At 33.2% G+C, this 12,973-nt stretch overlaps 1 pseudogene; it reads right to left on the bottom strand.

Moving 5' to 3' along the window:
- Positions 1 to 1,071: 1,071 nt before the first annotated feature.
- LOC134242450 (uncharacterized) lies at positions 1,072 to 2,129 on the bottom strand (annotated as a pseudogene).
- Positions 2,130 to 12,973: the final 10,844 nt, after the last annotated feature.

Here is a 12,973-nt window from a genome sequence, read left to right as displayed (position 1 = left end):
TTTTAAACGTTTCCCATTTTAAAATTTGATCTAGCGTTTCATCAATGTTGTTAAATATTTCCTCAATACCGTGTTTGTAATCATCATTCTCAAGGTGAGATACATTCAATTTCCAGTAACCTGCATCTCTATCTAATTTATTAAGATTTAAAATACATTTAAGATATCTGTGGTCACTTAACCAAGTGCCATTATTGTGAGTACCAGGAATTCGTCTGACAATGATATTTTTTACACTTTCTATAAAATCTTTATTTACAAAAATATAATCAATCCTACGTTTTGGACTATTTTCTGCATCACACCAGGTATAACCGTTGTTATTAGGATTCTTATTAAGCCATACGTCCACTAAGTCGAATTTATTTACTAATTTACTTAATTTTTTATTGGATTTATCATTTTCTTTATCAAAATTGCAATTAAAATCACCTCCTATAATGATTGTACTATCTTGCGCAGAAAACGAAGAAATATATGTGTTAAGAGTTGTTAAGAAGGCTAATCTATCAGACTCTTTATTAGGTGCGTAAACGTTAATAATTGTAAATGAGTCATCGTCTATTTTTGCATTAACAAGTATTTTCCTACCATCTTTAGACTTATGAACATTTAAAATATCTACATTACATTCTCAAAAAGAATAGAAACACCTCTACTATAGGGAGAGTCTGAAAAAGCATGAACTATTTTCCCATTTCATTTTCTATTATAGTTTTCTACGTGTTTTTCAACAAAATGAGTTTTTTGTAAAAGTATTATATCTATTTTACACTCTTCTAACCATGTAAAGATTTTTGCTCTTTTTTCCGGCGAATTAAGACCTCTTACATTCACCGAAAGTAAACTTAAATTTTTCATTTGTCTGGTGGATATAAATGTGTAATAATGTTATAAAACAAAGGAAGGGGCTATAAATTATGTCTTATCATTTAACAAGTAAAAATAGAACATACCAATTCATTAATTATAGCATTTTTAAAGTATGCCAAAATTGTTTGTAAATAGATATAACTGAGCACATACCGAAGTTCATGAAATGCTGCATCAGTCTGACCGGAGATAATACAGTTACTTACACGTATAATCATCACAACTCTCCGTGCTAGGTTCATCACTGTCGGACATTTCTCTCAGCTGATTAAGCATTTGCGGTATTGTTTTTTTGTTTCGATTGATCTTTTTGTTTTTGTTTTCTTTCGTTTTTTGCTGAATCACTTAACTTTCGTTTTCGAACTTTTCTTGCGATTTCTTTTTATCAGGACACCAAGAATATTTTTTCCTGGCCACAGTTCGGGTTTGGATGTACCGTCCCGGTCAAGCCCTGAGCCCCATTCGTTGTTGTATGTAGCTCCAACGAATACTGTCGACTGCTTTGAAGTACACAATTTATCGCGGAAAACAGGGACCTGGACACATTTGTTTTCCAAGATCTCCTCCATCACAGCCTCTTTGGTAGAATCCCACTGCTCGTTAGATTTTATTTTTTTTCCTAAGCGTAGAGCGGCAAGGGCATCATCGGCTTCCTTGATGATATTGGCAGAATCTGGGTCACCGCATCTTACTGCCTTAATGTACTGAAAGGCATGCTCAGCCGACTTGTGTTTCATTCCAAAGATATCCAAAACGCATGGGTAAAAATTGGATAGAACATCCTCTGCACCGCAGAAAGGGGTCAAATTCTTTTGTGGCTGGTAATGAGGGCATTCTTCATTCCCGGGGGAATGACCCGGTTGTTTGCATACCTTACAACAGGTATCGAAGGAACAGTTAGAGCGGCTGTGGTCGGTTTTCCAGCAGTTTGTACATAAAAGGTGAATGTCCTTTTTGGGTTGACCATAGTGAAAAATCTTACAATGTATACCACCGCAGTAGGTATTTTTCGGAAGATATTTTCCGTCTGGGAGAGGTTCAATATACATGAACCTTGTTCCATTTAGGATACTTGTCTCTGGATGGCGGATCTTTTCGTACAGAATTTTACTTGTTAATTTGACGTTCAGTTTGTTAAGTAATTCCTGTACCGCGGAATCTGCCACAGAGAGGGGGAGACCACATATCCTCAGTTTAAGGGTTCTTTGAGATACGGATGTAGCACCAGAGGTGTACAATGTATGGGTTAGTATCATAGAATTGGAATGCTACACTATTGATGTCAATACCCTGGGTTAGGAGCTTATGTCGGCATTCTGTACTTTTGAGATAAATTCTCCACAGATTGCGGTCGAGTTGCACGCAAAGTAGATCATCACCGATTACTTTTTTTATTGGGTCAATAAGATCAAAGTCAGTGATCTGTTTCTTTAAGGAAACCCGAAGATCATTGTTCTTTAAGTATAACGGCTTTGATGTTCTGTCAACCGAATCGAAATCACTCTCTGCCATCGCCAGGTGAAATGTACAGGTAAACAGGTGAGTTGATATCACAGAAGAAATCAATAAACATATGTACAAGAAATCAAACTTTTTTACAATGTGGTTTTGCTGATAAATCCCAAAACCTAACATTCACAAGCTCACACAAGACTTCCGAAATTGAAAAATTCCATAATCAGAATCTTAAATCCGGAATAAATAGTCAAAAATAGTAAAAAAAAAAAAAAAAAAAACACGGAGCGACAAAACACACGTCCAGTGTCGTCCATGTCACGTGACAACAATGCGACGTTTTAAATATTTAAGGTTTTGATGAAATAAAAAGGGAACATTAAAGGGTCTTGAAAAAAAGAGTGACGATTGTTTAAGTTTATTAATTCGTTTCTTTTTTTTATAATAGTCTTTGATAAGTAGATGTAATGGTGTATAGGGGGCACTAACAGAGGACAGCTTCAAGCAACTTAGCATTTATCATAATAAAAAGGGGCCAATTTGATTGTTCAAAACTATGAAAACTCATTTATTATTGAAAGTTTTCAACGTCATACCAGTTAAGTAAATACATAATTATATGAATGCTTTGAGTATAGCATACACATGGAGACTGGGCGAAGGGCCAGAGGAGGGGATGGGGGGCTAAGCCCCCCACTTATTTTGGAAAGATATATACATCGTATAAGCATTGAAAATGCAGCGTACCCTTTTGAGGTTTATTGCTCCCCTCCCCCGTTTGTTTCCGACACGTACTATGTATTGGAAAGATTAAAGATTGGACTGAGGGATCTTATACCCGTCTTTTCCTCCTTTCGACGGGAGTAAATCAATTCATTTTTGAGGTTAGGGTTAGGCTTAGTTTTCTGAAAGATAAATAACAAATAAAACCTTTCCATGACTAAAATATGATTTTTTTTTTCAAGTGCGTTAAGTGTGTCCATGGTATAATATATTGATGTAGACTCTTAACGCACTTTGAAAAAAATTTTAAAGTGCGTTGAATTGGTCCAAAATTTAACGCACTTTGAAAAAAATTTTCAAAGTGCGTTGATTATATCCCAATTTTAACGCATTTTGAAAAAAATTTTCAAAGTGCGTAATTTTTTCAAAGTGCGTTGCCACAATGCACACTGACCCCCCATTTTCTTCGCAATTTTGTGTCATATGATATGAGTACTAGTTATCCAAGATATACTTTCCAAAAAAAATTGTTATAAGTAATTTCAAGAGTGACATATTCCTTGAATCGAAAAGTGCAAAATAGTTATTTTGGCAATTTAGGTTATTTCCAAAAATTTTGAAATACACTATTTAATTTATCTTTAAAAGGTATACCCGTATTTAAATGATAAAATGCTTTGGTTGACAGTACGGGAAGTAATGGTGCAGCTGTTCCCGTGTAAGTTTTTTTTTTTTTGCAAAATATAGACATAATATTGCCATTTAAAATCGGGTCTTAGACCACAATTTCTTTTTAGCTCTCTCACTTTTAATTCCACCTTCCGATTTGCTTTTGATGCCTTTGTAACAGGACAACTAAGCTTTATGATTTCGTTTCTTTCGTCAACTTCCCTTACATATATAGCAATATACTTTTATATGGTTTCTTACTTAGGAGGTTCCGAGAGGAACATAGGCCATCGACCAGGTATGACACATTTATTGATAAATGTAATTGATTAATAGTTGATTACTAAAAGGAATTTTGTGTAATCGATTATTAATCAATTACAGCTATGTTTGTCCTGTAATTGATTGTGATCGATTAATCTGGAAGATATAATCGATTAATCGATTAATAATCGATTACTTCCAAGTCTAACACCCTAAAATAGCTGAGAGGAAAAATACCTTAATGTAATGTGGCGTTGAAAATGATAGCCACAGAAGTTTGAATGCAGTTTCAGTGCAGATGATTCTTTTTAGACTTTTTTCTGTTTTGATTTCATATTTTAGTCTTCACATTCTCACTCAATGCTTACGGTTACAAGTAATCAAAATTCTCTCCGATTACAGATTATGTCGATTACTTGAAAAAGTTATGATCACCATCGCTTACGATCACTCGATTCTGATTATCGATGAAAGTCCTCCAAGGAACTCTATTCTGGGCTGCTTTTAGTGCAGGTCGTTTCCTGTGCCTTTAGTTACAATTACCTTCATATTTGGGGTATATATCTCTCAGTTTATTCCATAAGCATGGACATGCACGACGTATGAACAAATTCTAAGACGAGTTTAGTTAATGTCAAACAAGTATTTTAAACATGAATATCAACAGTCTCATTTCATGTTATCAATGAAACATATAGAAATAACGAATTTGGTATTCAAGAGCAAATGTCCATAAAACCTACAAAATAGGAGCAGAGCAAACATGAACCGCCAAAACATCAGAGATAGGATCAGGTGCCATTGAGGAGTGACCACCCCCTACCAACCGGTAGGCCATTATGTACAAACTGGATTTTCTAGGGATTTTTTTTCCGGTATTTCTCGATCATAATAAGGAGCACACCGCAGATGTGACTGATCAGCAGGGAATGATAACTCCTCCACTCTGCTCTTGTTTTGTATTTTTAAATGGACTTCTCAAACGTCTTTATCTGTATATATTTCATTTATGAGATGAAATATTGTACATATATTACGGAGATGCATGTCCTTATGGTTTTTTACTGATTGATAAAAGCAATGGTTTTCTTAGGATAAAAAGGAGAAAACATGAGTGGATCAGGATGTAAATAAACACGTATAGGTAATTTGCACAAATCCCTCTTAAAATTAATTCTTTTGCAAGGAAATTGTTTAAATAGCAATACTTCATTAACACAATCTATACAGTCAATTCTCGAATTATCGCCATTCGATTCATCGCCATTTTCGCAATACCGCCATGATATCCCAAGAACGTTTTTCCTGCTATATAAAATTCTCTTTATAACGCCAAATTCGCATACCGCCATCCGCCACCCTGTTTTCACAACAAAAGTCCATTTTTAATTGTCAATTATCTCGATATACCACCACAGGTGCATGTGGTCAGTGAAGCGCGGCAAATTGGCTGACGCTATCTCTGTTGTAAAGCATGCAAAGCCAGGCAAGGTACATGCAATCAAATAATTAAATAAGAATTAAATAAACAATGATTTTAACATGAACTGTTATGATAATTTTGTTTTCGTAATAGTTAGATCATATTAAGTAAAATTTTAGTGGTTAAGAAGGGGCGGAGGGAGCGAAGCGACCGAGCCCTTCTTAACCACTAAAATTTTACTTAATATGATCTAACTTACTTAGAACCTATTTTGATTGGCTAATAAGTCGGCGCGTGGAGTTACTGCATAGACATAAAATCTTAACAATTAAGTGATCTACTTAATAGAAAATTTAGCAGCTGCTGATTGGAGGAAAAAGTGGGTTAGGTTCTAATGTTTAATAAAGATCATTTAGTGACGGCTTTGCCACGAAAGCGATCGTTGTTTAAGAACACAGATAACGATATTATTTTGATAACCTCTGCTTTAAACAATGCAAAATTTGCTTTAAAAATAATTATACGGTATAAATTGTGAACGTTTTATTAGCGATGATGCCTTATAAACAATGAATTTATTCAAGAATTCATTTTACGTATTATCGACAATATATCACGACGATCGACCCAGCATATTTTTTTTCAATATCAGTCGTGCAGATTTACATGCATCCACATGTATTTGTCTTTATTTCATAACTGCACATTTTGTTTTAGCGAAATTGTACATGAAAAATTACTTGATGTATTTTAAAGTTTAGAAATATGGTTTTATATGTACATGTAATGATGAGAATAGAAACGCGAAATGGTATTTCTAAGAACGGTAACTCTACTTCTGGTTTCCTAAACGAGGGAAAATTCAATTCATCGCCAAATTCGTTATACCGCCATGATTTCTAAATTACAAAAGGTGGCGGTTTATCGAGAATTAACTGTATTTGTGAGGAACGTGTCCTCCGAACTTCAGTTTAATATATTGCTTGATTGCGAGGGGTTGATTAACAATAATAAATTTAAATATTCTTTCCATTGGAACACCGAAGTAAGTATATGATATAGGATCCCCTTGTTCTATGTTTTAGTTTTTTCTGTCCAAAATACATGTATACATATGTATCAATTTATAAATGTATATTTCATAATCAATTCATTGGTACTCTAGATCTGTTATTTAGGGACTTATTTTGAAACTATTGCTGAATACTTCAGAGGCAAAAGAATACACAACTTCTGATATGTTTTATTATAAACAAACTTTTACCAATTAAAAAAAAATATAGCAATGGAATTTGTTTATGTTAATCTACTCATTAATTTTTTTTTTCTGGAGTTTTTCACATTATTCTGGATTAGAGTGCGTCCAATAGACGTTTGATAAAGGAGATCGTTGAACGTGACGGACGTGCAGAATATATATATCTTCAAATACTAGTATATAAAATCATGTTCACGTTGTAAATAAAGTATACAGTGAATATCGTTCTAACTATTGGAATTAGTGAAATTATAATGAACTCAACTTCTTGTTAAAATTATCTTGGCAAAAATTATTTTTTATTATTAAAAAATAAAGTAGTATTTGTGGGGTTCGAACACAAAAAGTAAAAATCCCGTGAATCATTTTCTTTTGAGACTATCCTACATTTGTACTACTCTAAGGTCAAGGACATGGATTAGAAAATCAAAGCATATTCGGAAAGGTCATGTCTCTTCTCAATCAAACATTATGATCAAGGTTAAAGTCTTAGTGATCGACGGGGAGACGAATGAGATATAATGCCTCCTAATGGAGTATAATAATGAGAACTTTGACAACATCTATGTGCATATACTAGTATACTCTCTTTAATCTATAACAATATTTGTCTGTTTTGAAAGTAAAAAATCTATTCTGGTAACTTAAGAAATGATTTTCTTGGATACGACAGTGTCGATGGGGTTGAAATCAGTATGTTTGTATTTTTTGTTTGATTGTAACAGAAATAATCCATAAACACTGATTTCAAAAAAATCAATTTTTTTGACTTTCCATTCAATTCTCAATGCTTATTGACATTGCCTCTTAACACATATGTATCTCCACACAACTATACCCAAAATTCAATTTTATAAGATTTATTATTTTTTTACAAAAATTAGCAAAGGGAAGTAATTGAAATTATGCACCTTCTCGTCAATAAATAAGAATATTAAATTCCGAAACTTGAATTTCGAATCTCGTTTTTCAATTAACACTGCGACATTTAAGTCCGGACACGACAAAGTCCGGACTTTTAGGTACCCTTTCGAAAAGACCTACATTAGATTTTTTTCTATATTTTGGTGGGATTTTTTATTCTGACCTCATCATGTCAATCTCAACTTCCACATTGTGGTAGTTTTCTCATAAACCTCTGTCAAAACCTAAAATCCCATGGGAGAATGGCGGGATTTTTCATCCCACCAAAAATCCCACCAAAATCCCATGGGAGAAAAAAATCTTTGAGGGATTTTTTCTCCCATGGGATTTTTTCTCCCATAATAGGCGATATAGGATTAAAAATCCCATATTTGCCCTTCTTAGGATTAAAAATCCTGCAAAGTACATAATACTGGGTATTTTTAATCCCATGGGATAAATAAATAAGCAGATATGGGAATAATGGGATAAGAATGCAATGTCTGAATATACTTTATGAAGCATTTTATCTTCAATTATATACAAATTCAAATCATTTTTTATGTGGCAGATCTAGAGGCATAACAATGCAAAATTGACTGTTATATATCCATTGTTAAACTGCTTTTGCAGAGCCATTTTAATTAAAGTGAGGGTCATAAACAAATACTATTGCCAGAGAAAACTCAACCAAATGACTTGCCAAGAGAAGAGGAGTATCTGAGATACTGATTTTTATTTGTTAAGAAAAGTACAATCAACCGAAAGGGGACTTAAATTTGTGCTAGTGACACTGTCTTATCTTTGTTTGCATACAATACTGAAATCTCCTGATTCTGCTGAGTAATGACCAGTTTCCAAAACTGCTTCCTGATGGAAAAAACTGCATTAGTGGGAATCTTCTGTAAACACTTGGATGAACAGCAATTCTTCTATTTAAAAAACTATAATAAAAAAATCCTTTGATCCACCACAAATATTTTAAAATAAAAAATTTACTCCTCAAGGATCCACCACTAATGTAAGTTAAGACCATGATCACACATGGCATATAAGCTTAATGTTGAAATCAGTTAGCCATAATCATTTATATCCTTTGATCCACAACAAATATTTAAAAAAAAAATAAAATTAATATCCACTCCCCATGGATCCACCACTTATAAGTTTAGATCTTGATCATACATGACATATAATCTTAATGTTTGAAATCAATTAGCTATAAGCTTATAATCATTAATATCCTTTTACCCACCACAAATACATGTATTTAAAATTAATATCCACTCCCCTTGGATCAACCACAACTACTATATAACATAAATATCCACTCCCCCTTGGACCCATCACTTTAAGATTAAGATCATGATCAAACATGACAAATAAGCTAAATGTCTGAAATAAATTAACCATAATCATTGATCATTAATATTCTTTGATCCTGCACCCAAATATTTAAAAAAGATTAATATCCACCCCCTTGGATCCACCACTTATAAGTTTAGATTTAGATTTTGATCACACATGATATATAAGTTAAATGTTTAAAATCAATTAACCATAAACATCACATGATCATTATTGATTCCTTTGACACATTACAAAATTTAATATTTAAAAATATATCTATCCACCCCCTTGGATCCACCTCAACTATCAAAACAATTACTGGTGAAATATGCATGCCTTTGATCCATCACTTATCACACAAAGAAAGGTTACTTAAATGTTTTAATAAATGTGCAATAATTATTAGTTTACCCCATGATGATCTACAATAAGCATGATAAGTAATTAAAAATTCAATATCAACTCCCCTTGGATCAACCACTCATAACTTTGGATCATGATATCACATGACTTATAAGCTAACTGTTTGAAATCAATTAGCCATAATCAAAAAGATAAAGCCTCTTAATTAGATCAACCTACAAATAACTCATTTTGATTTGTCTGGGGTAAATGTGAAATTCAAAACCATGCAATAAACAAAGGAAAATATTGGAACCCATTCCCTTTAGATCCACCATCCTGTCTTTTGGATATTGATCACCAATCTGATTTATTCTCTTTATCTTTTAATCATTATGTTGGGTATCTTCATCATCTTTATGAATGAATATATAAGAATGAAATTTAATTACATCTCGTATGTTTCTCTTTATTAACCTAACTGAAATAACAACCTACCAGCAAAAAAAAAAAAAAAAAACAGGTACATATAATGAAAATGATAAAATAAGACATTTTTATCAATGCATTCAAAGCTATGCTACGGTGCTTTATTTACCACTAGTTAGTTTTTGAAATGTATTCCTATCACCATGATCACATCCATCAGCTTGACTATTAAAACTACATTGGATAACAAATCAATTAAGTTTTTACATACATTATGTTCACTATAATTAATGTTAGAATTTATATGTTGGAAGTGAACAATAATTCTTTATATTTACATTTGCAAATGTTTTCCCTTATATAACACTATTTGAACAAGGCGTTTTTACATCTCAATAAAACAAGTTGGTCATGTGACCATAAATTGATTGTTAAGTCATAATCGATCTACGTAGTTTGATAGTGACGTCATAAGCGATCGACGTTATAAACACATTCCATTGAATTTTGAAAAAATAACGTTAGTTAAGTACGTTACTATTTGTAATAAATAGTCTCAAATGTAAATATAGGTAATAAGGTATCATTTTTTGAGTTTTATTGGGCTGTAAAACGGGTTGGCACATGATCAAATCTTCCATAAAGCCCTTCGGGCTTTATGAGATTTGATCACGTGACCAACCCGATTTACATCCAATAAAACTCAAAAAATGATACCTTATTTCTTAAATGTTTCTAATTTAGTGTTACTAGGGGTTTTGAAAAAATATCAAATTGTGAAAATGTTTGCATTATTCAAAGAAATATACAAAAACAAGATGTGTTTGTGAAACACTGTGCCCCCGGCAGCAACAAAGTTTGAAAAAGCTATTCTTAGCATAAAGGTTACAGTCAAGGTCAAAAGGTCATTGACCTCGGTGTCGTTTGAAAGCACTTAATTAGTGAAGTAGGCATACCAAATATCAAGTCTCTATCTCCTATTGTTTAAAAGTTATACCGAAAGTTCGAAAAATCTATTTTTAGCATATAGGTCACAGTCAGGGTCAAAAGGTCATTGTCCTTGGTGTCAGTTGAAAGTGCTTATTTAGTGGAGTCTATGCATTTTATAAATGAAGTCTCTATCTCGATCTGTTCAAAAGTTATGGCGAAAGTTAAAGTTGATAACAAATAGAACAAGAGGCCCAGGGGCCACAGTGCTCACCTGAGCACATCAGCTAGGAAAAAACACATATCAGTTCAGAAATGAAAGTTAACTTAAGTTAGGGGGGCTTGAATTTTTAACCCCCAAGGGGATCATAATTTGAACGGACTAGAATGTACATTACCTGAGGAGGATTCCATATAAATACGTTACTAATCCTGGCTTTGAATTACTTGAATAGAAGATTTAAAAAGGTTTCCCTATATATATTTCCTATGTAAAACTTTGATCGGCCATTTTGGCGACACCCTTACCCCGGGGTCATGACTTGAACAAACTTGAATCTACACTACCTGAGGATGATTCCACATGAGTTTCATCTTTCCTGGCCCAGTTGTTCTTGAGAAGAAGATTTTTAAAGATTTTTCCTATATATTCCTATGTAAAACTTTGATCGGCCATTTTGGCCCCGCCCTACCCCCGAGGGTCATGACTTGAACAAATTTAAATCTACACAACCTGAAGATGATTCCACATGAGTTTCATCTTTCCTGGCCCAGTGGTTCTTGAGAAGAAGATTTTTTTAAAATGCCAATAATTTTTCTCTTATTCATGATTATCTCCCCTTTGAAAAGGGCGTGGCCCTTCATTTGAACAAACTTGAATCCCCTTTACCCAAGGATACTTTGTGGAAAGTTTGGTTGAAATTGGCCCAGTGGTTCTTGAGAAGAAGATGAAAATGTAAAAAGTTAACGACAACAACGACGACGACGACAGACAACGGACAGATTTTGATCAGAAAAGCTCACTTGAGCCTTCGGCTCAGGTGAGCTAATAAAAGTAGGTCAAACTCCAAGGTCAAGGTCAAGAGGTCAAATATGGTGGTACCCAAAGAAAGGTTATGTCACAAGTAACACACCTATGAATTATGAAAGCCATAGCCCCTACCACTCAATAGTTACAGGCTAGGTTAAAGTTGGGGGACAAACAAACAAACAGACAGACAGACAGGCAGGACAAAAACAATATAACCCCGATCTTTCGATCCGGGGGCATAATTACAGAACATAATTTCCAGATTTCTTTTTCATCAAACATAGTTTTAGAAGAGGTGTACAAATCCATATAAAGACATTCAAAGTATTGTACCCAGGTCCTTCATTAAGTGAAACTCTGAAACTCCAGGGAAGATCCTAATAAAGTTCAACCTACCGGTATGTTGCGTATGACCTTTAGAGAACTGAATTTTCATTCTGCATAATGCAGTCAGGCGATATTGATCGATATTGCTTTTGCATTGAAATAGATCTAAATGTATGTCAAACTTGATATATTTTTTCTTATGTCAGCTACTTAAACTTCCTAAATATAAATTATTGTTAATTATTTAAAAGAAGACCTAAATTTTTATAAAAAGCATCTACCGGGTATATGCAACATCATGTCAAGGTTAGTCAATCCCTTTTAATGTATTGTTCTATTGATTTTTGTCCTCCTTTTTATCAAATGCAAGATTTCATGATAATTAATTGAATCTTATCATCTGTCATCTCTGTAAGTCTGTTGGTCTGCTCATCTGTCACAAAAACTTAAAACCTTGATCATAACTTTTGAATGAGATGAGATAGGGCTTTCGACATGTTCAGATTATACATGCATTCCCTGTGGTAATTCCTTTCATAATGAACTAGTACATGTAACTATGTTTTTAACTAGTAATGATTTTTTACCATGGTACCTTGACCTTAAAGTATGACCTACTTTTCAAAAATCCTTTTGACTTTTGATTTAGAAGAGATAGGGTTTCATATTTTACATGTGCATTATCTGTGATATGATATTTCTGTGCATGCTATATCTGACACCTTAATATTTACCTTCGTGTTTGACCTAATTCAAAAAAGTGGTGCTACATTATATTAACTCTTCAATGACATATGATAGGTCTTTCATATTTGACAAAATATGTCGTATATGCTATCATGGCTATTATAACAACATTTCACCAAATATGAATAATTCACGATACAGAAAAAAAAAATAATGATTACATAAGGTATACGTACTTCCATAAATATCATATGATTGGTTCTTTGATTTTGAAGTGATAATTTTTGGTTCACATTTTTCTTTTAAAGAAAAA

Source organism: Saccostrea cucullata, unplaced genomic scaffold, assembly GCF_032062105.1.
Source record: "Saccostrea cucullata isolate Sc308-1 unplaced genomic scaffold, CSIRO_AGI_Scuc_v1 ctg7511, whole genome shotgun sequence".
In the NCBI taxonomy this organism is placed as follows: Eukaryota; Metazoa; Mollusca; class Bivalvia; order Ostreida; family Ostreidae; genus Saccostrea; species Saccostrea cuccullata.
The sequence above is the reverse complement of the archived record's forward strand: the minus strand, read 5'-3'. Positions and strand labels throughout refer to the sequence as shown.